Source organism: Diplotaxodon limnothrissa, linkage group LG1 (assembly GCF_057381915.1).
Source record: "Diplotaxodon limnothrissa isolate DT_005_m linkage group LG1, D_limnothrissa_male_GT1.1, whole genome shotgun sequence".
NCBI lineage: Eukaryota > Metazoa > Chordata > Actinopteri > Cichliformes > Cichlidae > Diplotaxodon > Diplotaxodon limnothrissa.
Window position 1 is genome coordinate 20,579,606 of NC_140596.1, and position 11,230 is coordinate 20,590,835.

Here is an 11,230-nt window from a genome sequence, read left to right on the forward strand (position 1 = left end):
CAACAAGTCATCACTACCAGAAAGGTCCCACAGAAGACATATACACTGTCAGCCTGACGTCTCGCTACCAATCATGGTCCAATTTCCACCATCACACACCATTAGTGTCAACCTTTCCTTCACCTCCTTTTCAAGCTCAAATCTGTGCCATCGTCTCTTCTTCAAATAAATAAATAAATAGACATACAGCAACTACATGACACAAGGGTAAGAAGAGGGCTGGAAAGTGTCACCGACCTTTCCCACTTAGGTAACCAGGAAACCATCTGTTTCAGCAACATTCTTCTGTGTGACTCTCTGCTATGTGAAACTGCAGTGGAACTAAGATGCGATATTTGTAATGTAGACTTCTAAAAATACACTACACAATGAATTTTCTTACACTGGCTTCACAGTCATCAATCCTCTTCCTCTCCTAAGAATCCATTACATGTTATTAATTTTGAAGAGAAGCTGCTGCACATGGGATAAATCTGTTCTGCAAAAGCTACACAGCACATCTACAAGACGAACTGCCTGTGACACACTTTTTCCCCTACAGATCCTCCACAGTAGAAGTGACAGCTATATTTGATATATGTATTTCTCATTGTCCTAATGAGAATATTTCTCTCTATTTAGTGCAAAGCCTGGAGGAGATGGACTGAAGGTCTGTGGTTAATATTCTACCTCCTTTTCCCTCCTTCATATTCATTGCACCCTCGACTGCATGCTTTCTTACCTGATGCTTTCTTATTTTCAAAGGATGTAGAATTCCAATATCAATGGGTGCAAGCTCTCAGATCTTTAAAAAGAGCATTGTCACTTTATACAGGTGTTCTGTTATGGGTAAAAGTCTATCCATCCATTCATTCTCTTCTGCTGCAGCACAGTGGCACTGTGGTTAGCGCTGTTGTCTAATAGCAAAAGGTCATGCGGTTGACTCCACCATCCACCTGGGCCTTGGTGTGTGGAGTTTGCATGTTCTCCCCATGTTTCCCTGGACTCTCTCTCCAGGTACTCCAGCTGCCTTCAACAGTCCAAAGAGATGCATTTAGTTTGATTAGGTTAACTGGTGATTCTAAATTGATGTGAACGTGACTGTAGTCTGTCTCTCTGTATTAACATTTTATGTCAGTGGAATCAAAAGAATATAATATTCAGAATAAAGTACAACAAAAAAGCAACATTGCTTTAAAGTGGCATTTGATGTAGATAAAAAAATAAAGCTTAATCATTTATTTGTTAATTTTAGTACAATACGAATTGTTAGCGATGAAGCATCTATTTACAAAGCAGAAACTGCAGCTGGTTTCCACCAGCTGCAGTTTCCAGCAATGCGAATTGGTATCATTTGCATGCGTGCATGTTATTCTGTCTGCCTGGAAACATGATAGCTTTTGAATGAATTCTAGAAAAAGTTGGGTCATGTTAACAATTCATTAAAATTTGACTTACATCCACTGAGGTGTTTAAGGTCAACTAGGAGTGTGGTGTGGATTGTCAACATAAATATTGTAAACATCATGCCATATTTGACCTCTGACCTCTCCTTCAAGGGCAATAGATTGATCTGAAGGTCAAAGTGATAATAATGCTATAGCCGTTTAAAAATATGTTTCTTACTGCTAACATTTGTACTGACAGTATATAGACATATGGGGATTCTAAACATCATGTTCCTTTGGACCTCCGACTGCTTCTTCAAAGGAAACTAAGGTCAAACTTTCATAAATTATCTTTTATCTTTAAAATTAAAATTCTACTGCCTTTGTTTCTATTGGCAACATTTACCAAATGATACTCTTGTATGGGGATTCTAAATATCACATTTTAGGCCATATCCAAATGTTATGTCACATTTGAAGTCTGATCTCATTTTTACATTTCACATCTGTCTTTCTTTCAAGCTGACCCCAAAATATATCATATCTTTAAAAATGTGTTGTCAAGAGGACGAGGATGAGCTGCCTAGTTAGTTAGAAATATGCTGCATTATATAATAAACTTAAGTTATTCATGTCCACTCATTTACAAATCAATACCTAATATCCATTACCAACTCCTACATGCAAAAGTCTGCACTTTGTACTTGTTTTTACCGCACTGCAAACCTCTTAAAGTACATTTAAAAAGAACAAAGAAAATAAAATGATATATACAAAACACAGTATTATTCCCTTAAAAATAAATACTGCAAAGAGAGTGAGCTACCTTGAGGTAGGTTTGGGCTCTCAGAGTACTTCTTGTTAATGCATGTAGTAATATGGGCCCTTGAAATGTTCAGCAGTCAAGAGGTAGTGCAAAGTAGCCTATAATAGATTTACTTGAGTGAATTCAGTACAGTACTCAATTAAATGCACTTTATTTATTTACCACGTCTGCAAATATCAGATCCATATATTTATCACATGAAATCTTTCGCTGAGCTAGAAGTAAAATATTCAGTGCACATTTCTGAGAAAAGACAGAAATGCACATATCCTCACAGTTCATTCATAAATCTATCTGTGTCTTTTGAGCATCTCTGCGTGGCTCAAATCCTAAAGTGTTTCCATGTGACAGAGAGGGAGGGTTTGTGTGCGTGTTTCGATGTCAAGTCTACATGTGTGGGCGTGCACACGCAAGCACTTCTTGCCCAAAGCTGTATCTGTAAATGTAGTTGATCTCAGGCGAACATGAGTGAGATACAGAGAGGATGAGTTTCTACATGTGTAGTCCGCCCACTCCTGTGAGTGGGCGGACTCCTCCATTGGCCACCTACTGTACAGTACTTCCTGATGTAGGGGAAAGTAGCCATTGATTTCATCTGTCTGTGCATGTGTGCGTATGTGTGTATGAGAGAGAGAGGGTGTTTGTGTGGGCTGCAAAGCTATCTAATTCTACCAGCAAGGATGATGTTTAGGGGAGATAGTATAGCACGAGGTTTGATGAGCGATTGTGTGAAAACTTCATGTCTGTCTTGACCGTGTCTAACTGATAACAAGGTTTCGCCAGCACTGACACAACCAACCTGGCAGGTTGGACGTTATTAAAGCGGTGTCAGACATACAGTATATTCTTGTTGGACCTACACATCAATGTATTCCCCCTTTAGACTCAAATAAGAAGGACAGTGCAGAGAAAGAAGTGCAAAAACCAAATCGAAAGAGAAAAAGTGCAGATGAATCATACTGCAAATTGAATACAAATATCATTGAAATAGCATTTATACAGCTCTGCTTGTTCATAATATTCCCATTCATGAACAAAATGCTTTAATATAACAAGTGATTTAAACACTATGAAATGAGGACCGTATTTATGAGGTTTCCTTTGTGTTTCATGGGCACTGAAAAACACATTGGAGAGAGTCTATTAATAAAGTCTGACTTATTAGTACAAATATAATGATTTGAGAAACATCTTTTATTGTGCATGAAGTGAAAGACAGAAATCGGGTGCTATAGATTCCTAAAGAAATAATAAAAATAAACAAAAACCCAAAACAATCCATCCAATTTAAGCAGCACATTTTGACCCGGTTACACAATGTTTGTATGTCACAGTGCCTCTGCTTCACATGTACAAAAATACCTACAGCGAGGCTAGAATTTCAGCCTCGCATAAGAGCCTTTCTCCTCCCATTTAAAAAGCCTGAGTATTGAATATCATTGAAGCTCTTTTTGCTTTCAGTTGTTTTCCCAGAATCAGAGCTGAATTCAACTATGTTGCATTTGTAGCCAGTCTTACACAACAGGGGTCTCATTCTCTTTTTGAAAAAGGTCTTTTAGACATTGAAAAAAAAAAGAATATCTAAGAGGGTATATTATGCTTTGGTGTTGACCTTTAATTTCACCAGTGGTTGCAACTTACATAGAACCACACAAGCAGAAAACTACACAGTCCCTTGGTAGCCTTGCTGATTTTCTGTAAGGGAGCTTTATTTTGAATCCAGCTGCTTTCCACTGACCTGACCAGATTCTAAGGTATTAAAGGCTGCTTTCGTTATATACAGCAGCCTTTTAGGAATCATACATCATATTGTAACCATACTGAAGTCTCTATTTACTATTAAGTTCTGTATAGAATGATAAGTTAGCTTCAGAACTGGGTAGGAACAACAGATTAAATAATATTGAGCTATTTACATTTTTACATTTTTTTCAGTCATAGAGAAATCTTTGGTAAAAAGATCAAAGCGAAACAATGGAAATCAAATAAATATTTTAACCTTTGAATCATATTTATCGTGGAGCAAAATGTGAACCTTTCTCTGTAGCTTATCTGGGCTGCCATTTCCATTCCTTGGGTCAAAGATAAGGCACCAAATTAGATATTAGTGTTGAATAAATACTGACATTTAGGCAGTCATCCGTGGAATCACAGTATATGAAGCAAAAACTGAGTTTGTACAATTCTAATGAATTTGAAAGTCACGATTTGTTTACTTTTCAACATAGCCTGAACTTCCCTAGGCAAGCTTTCTTGCAATATCTGTAAGTATACTTCATTAATAGATTTCCAGGTTTCATGAAGGACATTCAAAGCTTTTCTCTAGATGTTGGCTTTTGCATTTGTTGTCTTTTGTTCTGTTCTCTATAAAGATGATCCCACACTGCTTCAGTAATGTTGAGGTCTGGGCTCTGGTGACGGCCAGTCCATGACTGATAGTGTGGCACTGTGTGTTTTTCTATCCAGGTATGCTTTTTCTGCATTGACAGTGTGTTTGGGATCATTGTCATGCTGAAAAATGAATCCGTTTGCGATCAGTTGGGTTGGAGATCTGCATTGTGGATCAAAATCTTATGCTTCACTGAGCCTCCACAAAGTTTTACAGATTACTGTAGATACTCCACATTATACTTCTTTCCTGACCCCGTCCTTACATACAGATGATGATTTGAACCAAAAATTTCAAATTTGGATCAATTTGGATTAACCTGTTGCCACTGATTTTCAACACAGGTCTTGTGTAATTTAGCATACCACACCCCTTTCTCCCATTTCCCTTCTTTAAAAAGGTTTCTTGACAGCCACTCTTCCTCTGAGCCATTTCTGATGAGGCGTCAATGTCGTTTGATTGTTAGAGTCTTAAGCTTTCAGTACAAAGGGCCTTGTGGCATTTGTTGTGATTTGGTGCTATATAAATAAATTACATTAATTAATTAATTAATTAATTAATTAATTAATTGGGCAGCACGGTGGCACGGTGGTTAGCACTGTTGCCGCACAGCAAGAAGGTCCTGAGTTCAATTCCAACATCAGGCCGGGGTCTTTCTGTGTGGAGTTTGCATGTTCTCCCCGTGTCTGCGTGGGTTCCCTCCGGGTACTCCGGCTTCCTCCCACCGTCCAAAGACATGCAGCTTGTGGGGATAGGTTAATTGGATAACCCAAATTGTCACTAGGTGTGAATGTGCAAATGAATGTGAGTGCGAATGGTTGTTTGTCCCTGTGTGTTGGCCTTGCGACAGACTGGCGACCTGTCCAGGGTGTACCCCGCCTCTCGCCCTATGACAGCTGGGATAGGCTCCAGCGCCCCCCGCGACCCTGAAAAGGATAAGCGGAAGTGAATGGATGGATGGATGGATATTAATTAATTAAAATTGAGCAGTAAATTGATTAACACCATCCCGGGATATGCGCCAATAGCATGCCACTTTGTTGGTGCAAAAATATTATTTTATGCCTATGAAACTGTGATACCTTTGACATTTTTAGTAGATTCAACTAAATAAACACTTAAAAACAGTGCTAAAAGATACAGTTTAAAATTGGGATTTATATGTTATATGTAGACAGAATACTGGTTCATCCCATGATTTAGGTGCCTTTTTTATGGAGTGATTCATACATCAGTGTTAGGTGGCTTAACATAGAAACACATTTCTCTTAAAATGGTCAGGCATGAGAACTGGAGTGAAAATGAGTGAAAAAGCAGCCAATTTCCAAAGGGAAACTTTTAAATTCTCCAGAAATGGAAAACTATTCCTCGGGACTATTTTAAAAATAACAAATTAGCCTTTTTGGAAGCAAAATATTTAAAAAAAAAAAAAAAAGAGGTTTGGCTCAAGACTTTTGCACAGTATAATGTTATGTTTTTTACTCCACAGTTTTTGTGAAATCTGCCAGTGAACGGTATTGCTTGGAAACTGAAATTAAAACATTTATGTGCTCAATTCCAAGAATATCATAAATTGAAATAATTGATGTCTTTGTGTTAGATGAGGTCACCTGTGCTCGCTCTAAAGCTTAGTTCATTCTACTCCAGACTAAGTTCTGACAGAATTACAGCTATATAACTGCAGTAACTACCCTTGTGTGGTTGAGTAATTGTGAAAGCTGAAAGAGCTGTAGCAAGTAAGGTCTCAGAATTATTGTGCTTTCATCTTTACAGCACATCCTTGGCCACAAAGGCTCTAAACCATCATAAGATTATTCACAATGGCAAAGCTTGGCAGGATGACAAAATTATTTGTAAGGCCAATAAGCCAATCAAATGGAGTGTGTGCCAGTCTCGTTAAAAGTATACAAATGGGAAAATCCAGGATAAACTATTAATCTTTTATTGCTTTTATATTCCCAATATTTGTTGCTCTAGACATCAGCGGGCCTCCGGTATTTTATCCAGATGTGGCCGAGTGATCAGGCAGATAAGAGAGATGCAAGTGCAACAATTAAAAAACTAAGGCATCCCCCAAACAGTAAATAATATAAGACCTGAACATTATTTACATGTTGTGTGAAAAGTCCACAATTCAGGTCACATGTTTTGGTTAAAACTGGCCACTTTTGACAGCACTGGCCAGTTTTAATCAAAGTCTCCTTGGCTTGTGTGTCTGCAAGCATAGCTGACTTTCTCTTATCAGTTGGTTCCTGTTGATTGTGCAGAGAAATGTTTATTATGTGACGTCATCCATTTGTGCGTCAAACCTTTGATGCTGAGTAACATGGGTTGAATAACAATGAGCCAACTGGGGGAAAATGTGCCTGAAAATCCCGGCAATTACAGTTATGGCAGCATTTTTCTCCTCCTCCTGCAGTTGTACTTACCTCAGAAAATGCAGCTTATTAGCAGCCAGATATGCCGACATTCAGCATTCATAACACAAGTGGTTTTTAAAAAAAGGTCTCTGGGCATCCGGCATCCAGCGCCAAACACTCTTCATTTTAAAATGCTGGTTTTTGATGAAGTTACTTATGAATTCAGGTCTTTGGAAAAACAAAATAGTAGAGCAGATACTGATGTACGGTGGAGTTTTGTATGGCTCACGTCACATTCAAGGTCAGTGGTTTTGATTTATTATAAAGAATGCCAGCAAAACACAAAATAGTACATGGATAAATTAAAGAAAAGCAACTTCGGCTGAAGGAATAATTGGGGGGGGGGGGGGGGGGGGGGGGAGAGAAAAAGAGGAAGATTGGCTCTTTGAGAATGCATTTTGGCTGAGAATTGCTTCGAGCTGGATCCGAAATTGGAGGCCTATTTGTTATTTTGTATAATTTTGGTTACATATCGAAGCATTTTTACAAATTAAAACCTCAACCTCATGGTGCTGCTAGTGAAAAAAATTGGGGTAGATTGTGTCCTTAGGATATATCTTACAAGGTTTCTATCCAGAAGAGCCTTTTCAATCAAAGTGGTGCTGGTGGATCCTTCAGCTGCTTGGCACTGCCATTTCTGGAGTGATGCAGGAGGATTGGCTACACTGACAGTGTAATACATTTAGTAGACCATATAATCCAATTATAGCCAGTCCATTACTACAATTAATGTAATAAAATCAACACTGTAAGTATAATGAGAAAAGCTCATTATGTATTTTTATGTATACAGATACAGCATGCTTATAAGTGCATATACTAATTATTATACTAATACTAGTCATGTTTTTGGCATTGTTGGCCCTGCCATTATGCAGAAAGCAGACCCTCACACATAGAGCTGCAGACACAGAATCATCATATAGCTTATATTTATCTTGTATTTTGAACCATATAAAGAGACCAGGGCTGAATATGAAGCTGGCAGAGTTGAAGATGGTCAGATCAGATTAGAAATGAATATATCAGAGACACAGCTCAGGCTCAGCAGTTTGGAGACAGTTAGACATGTGCAGAGGAGGGGTAGTGGATATATTGGAAAAAGTATGCTGAATATGAAGCTGCCTGCCAGAAGGAAAAGTGGAAAATCTCAAATAAGATTAATGGATTTAGTGAAAGAGGACCTGCAGAGGGCTGGTGTGATGAAGGAGGATCAGGTGATGGGGTAAGATGGAGGCAGATGATCCACTGTGGCGAACCCTAAAGGAGGCAGCTGGAAGAAAAAGAAAACAGAATTATTGTACAGACTGTAATTTGTAGACTGACTTCTATCAAGCTTAACAAGAGGTTAGGCAACATCAGTTGATAGGTGCCACAGATGAAATCTTATTGAGGAAAACAAGGATGCATTTAAAAGCCTATGAATGAGCAGAACAATGCTCATCTGCCACAATCGTCTTCAGCACAAGACAGCCACCGTCGGGCTCACATGCACAAATGTTTTTGCTTTATTATTATGATCTGTTGTCAAGACTAACAAATGGTGCCGTCTGACAATGCAGCTTTATTGAATAAAAAATAAGATCTTAAAAAAAAGTTGTAATTGAGACAACAGGCAGCTCATTGGCTCATCATAACAGCCAATTTTTGCACATTGAAAATCTTCAATGATCTGTTGTTTAGCTCTTTAACCGGCCGTTTTACATGTGACAACTATCATTGTTGAATAATGGAGCACTGGACTTGGAGAGCTTACATCTCTCCCCATGCTTGCTTCCCTCCCCCTCAGTCTACATTCCCTCCTGTTCTGGATTCACTGCTGTTTATCTAAGTAGAGGCAGTTACTTTCCATAGAATCCCCCAGGATTTCATCCTCATATGAAGCTTGTTTACCATTCACATATTGGTGCCCTGTGCTCTCGGTTTCTCTCTCGGTGTAACTAAATGGAAGAACAGGAAAAGATGGGTATCTATTATCCAAACATCACAAACACAGCATATTTTATAGCTGAAAACAGAATAAAATGAACACTAGAACAGCACAAATTGTGCACTACAGCTTGCTGGTGTGAAACTACAATCTACCTTGTTGCTTGATAAATGACATTCGATTTCATTTATTCATTTCTTTTACTGCCATGCTTCCGTTCTCTACTGTTTTTTTCAGAACCGCTATATTACCACTATCTTTGACTGTCAGGCTGCATAAAAACCACAGGTACAAGGACTCTGTGCCTTACCTTATGAGACGGTGAATCACAGACCACATTTGAGCACATAGGTAAGCCCATAGGTAACACAAGGATTTCTGTGTACACTGATGTTCTTAATTCATAGGAATTAAGAATACTTTCAGTCGCTCCCTTATTCAAAATGTGGTCACCACAGCAGGTAGTGCTGCATGTTTGATTTGGCACATTGTTATGCCTTCCCTGATACAACCTCCTCCCAGGATTGATCGCTTGTTAGGCAAATGCGTAAATCATTCAGTGACTCTTATTTTCGTGGAGAAATTATCGACATTCTCTACATCCTTGTCTATATCTTTCTCTATTTACATTTTGTAAAATTTTGTGTTCCTGTTAAACCATTTATAATTTTATTGAGTATATTTCAGATTTGATTTTATTTGTACTTCCTATATTTGTTTATTTTTCCTGCCTGTCCTGTTCCAATAAGCTGACAAATGGCATAAATGGCGTGACATAAAAACCTACAGGCTTAAGAACCTGCAGGCTTAAGAATAGCTTGTTAACAGCAGAAATGACTTAAACTGGTTAAAACTTAAATCACAATTTAAAAGAATTTTTCAGATTTCCGTGAAAAATAATGAATAATGGCAGTGACCAAGTGTTTCTGAGGAAGACGAAAATATAGTAGAATTAATGATCAGATCAGGATTTAGTTCAGGCAGTGCTCCATTACTGGAGCATCGTGTAAAATAATAAAAGTTTCACAGTATTATTCAGCCCTCAAGCTTTGGAAACTAATTTGCCTAATCAGATGGTAAGCTGCATGACTTTTTTGGGGTGTATAAAATTTACAAAGGAATTTAAAAGAGCACTTTTATTTGATTTCTGGCAAAATTTTGACTCAAATCTTTAAAGATTTGATGATTTTGGCTTACACTGACTGTTAATTACACAAGTTATGTAAGTAAAGACTTTTAACTTGAATGTTTTATTTGTAAAGATCAGATGTGTTATTCAAGTCTTCCCTTGGGGTTTTTTTTTTTTTTTGGTTTTTGAGCAGTATAATATGAGTTGAGTTGGCTGGGTCTCCCTGTGCTTGTGTTCTCTCTGGGTTCTCCAAGACACGGGGAAGACAGGGTTGAAGCTGTATTTTATGGCAGTACAATAAATGACAATAAATCTTAGCAAAGGTGTTAATTGTCAGTCTAGAATTTTAGTTCTGGTTGGTCCTTGTTACCTCTAATATACATGAATTTATTAAATTCATCTGAATAAAATTTTGGGATCTGATAAATGAGTAGCAGTGTCACAATGTAACCATGTGGACAGTTAAGCAGAACAGTTAACAAAAATCAAGCTCTTTATAAAAGCTGATTTCTACGTTTAAACAACAAATGATCCAAAAAGGGTAATATTCATAAACTATTGGGACAAATAAAGAAGAAAACACAGAGAAACAAAGTAAGAACCATAAACAGTACAACACAACAAGTAAAGACAGGACCTTATGTATATATTAAGGGCTGATTAAGGACTGGACACAGGAGGGAACTGAAAAACAGAGGCACGCAATCACCTACAGGTAAGATATGTCTGTGAAGGTTCTCAGTCATTCAGGTCATCGTAGTCAAAGGAGCTTGCAAAGAAAAGCGTCTGGACTTCTTTAAGTTACTTGAAGAAGTTTCACCTCTAGGTTTTTCTCCCACTAGGTTTATATCTGGGACTCTCCACCATTTGACCTTAGAACTGAAGAAGCTTCTCGGATGAGAGGTGAAACGTCTTCAAGTAACTTAAAGAAGTCCAGACGCTTTTCTTTGCAAGCTCCTTTCACCTACAGGTAAAAACAACAAGGGTAGTGGGGAATGGCAGACAGGAAGCAAAACTATTACATGACATCACAGGAACACTAACCTTCAAACTAAAAGACTAAGGAGCCAAAAGGAGATGAACAGCATGAGTCTTAACACTTAATAAGAGAACAGAGAGAAGCCAAGACACAAACAAGCCCAAGGGAAACACAACAGAAACACTAGTTA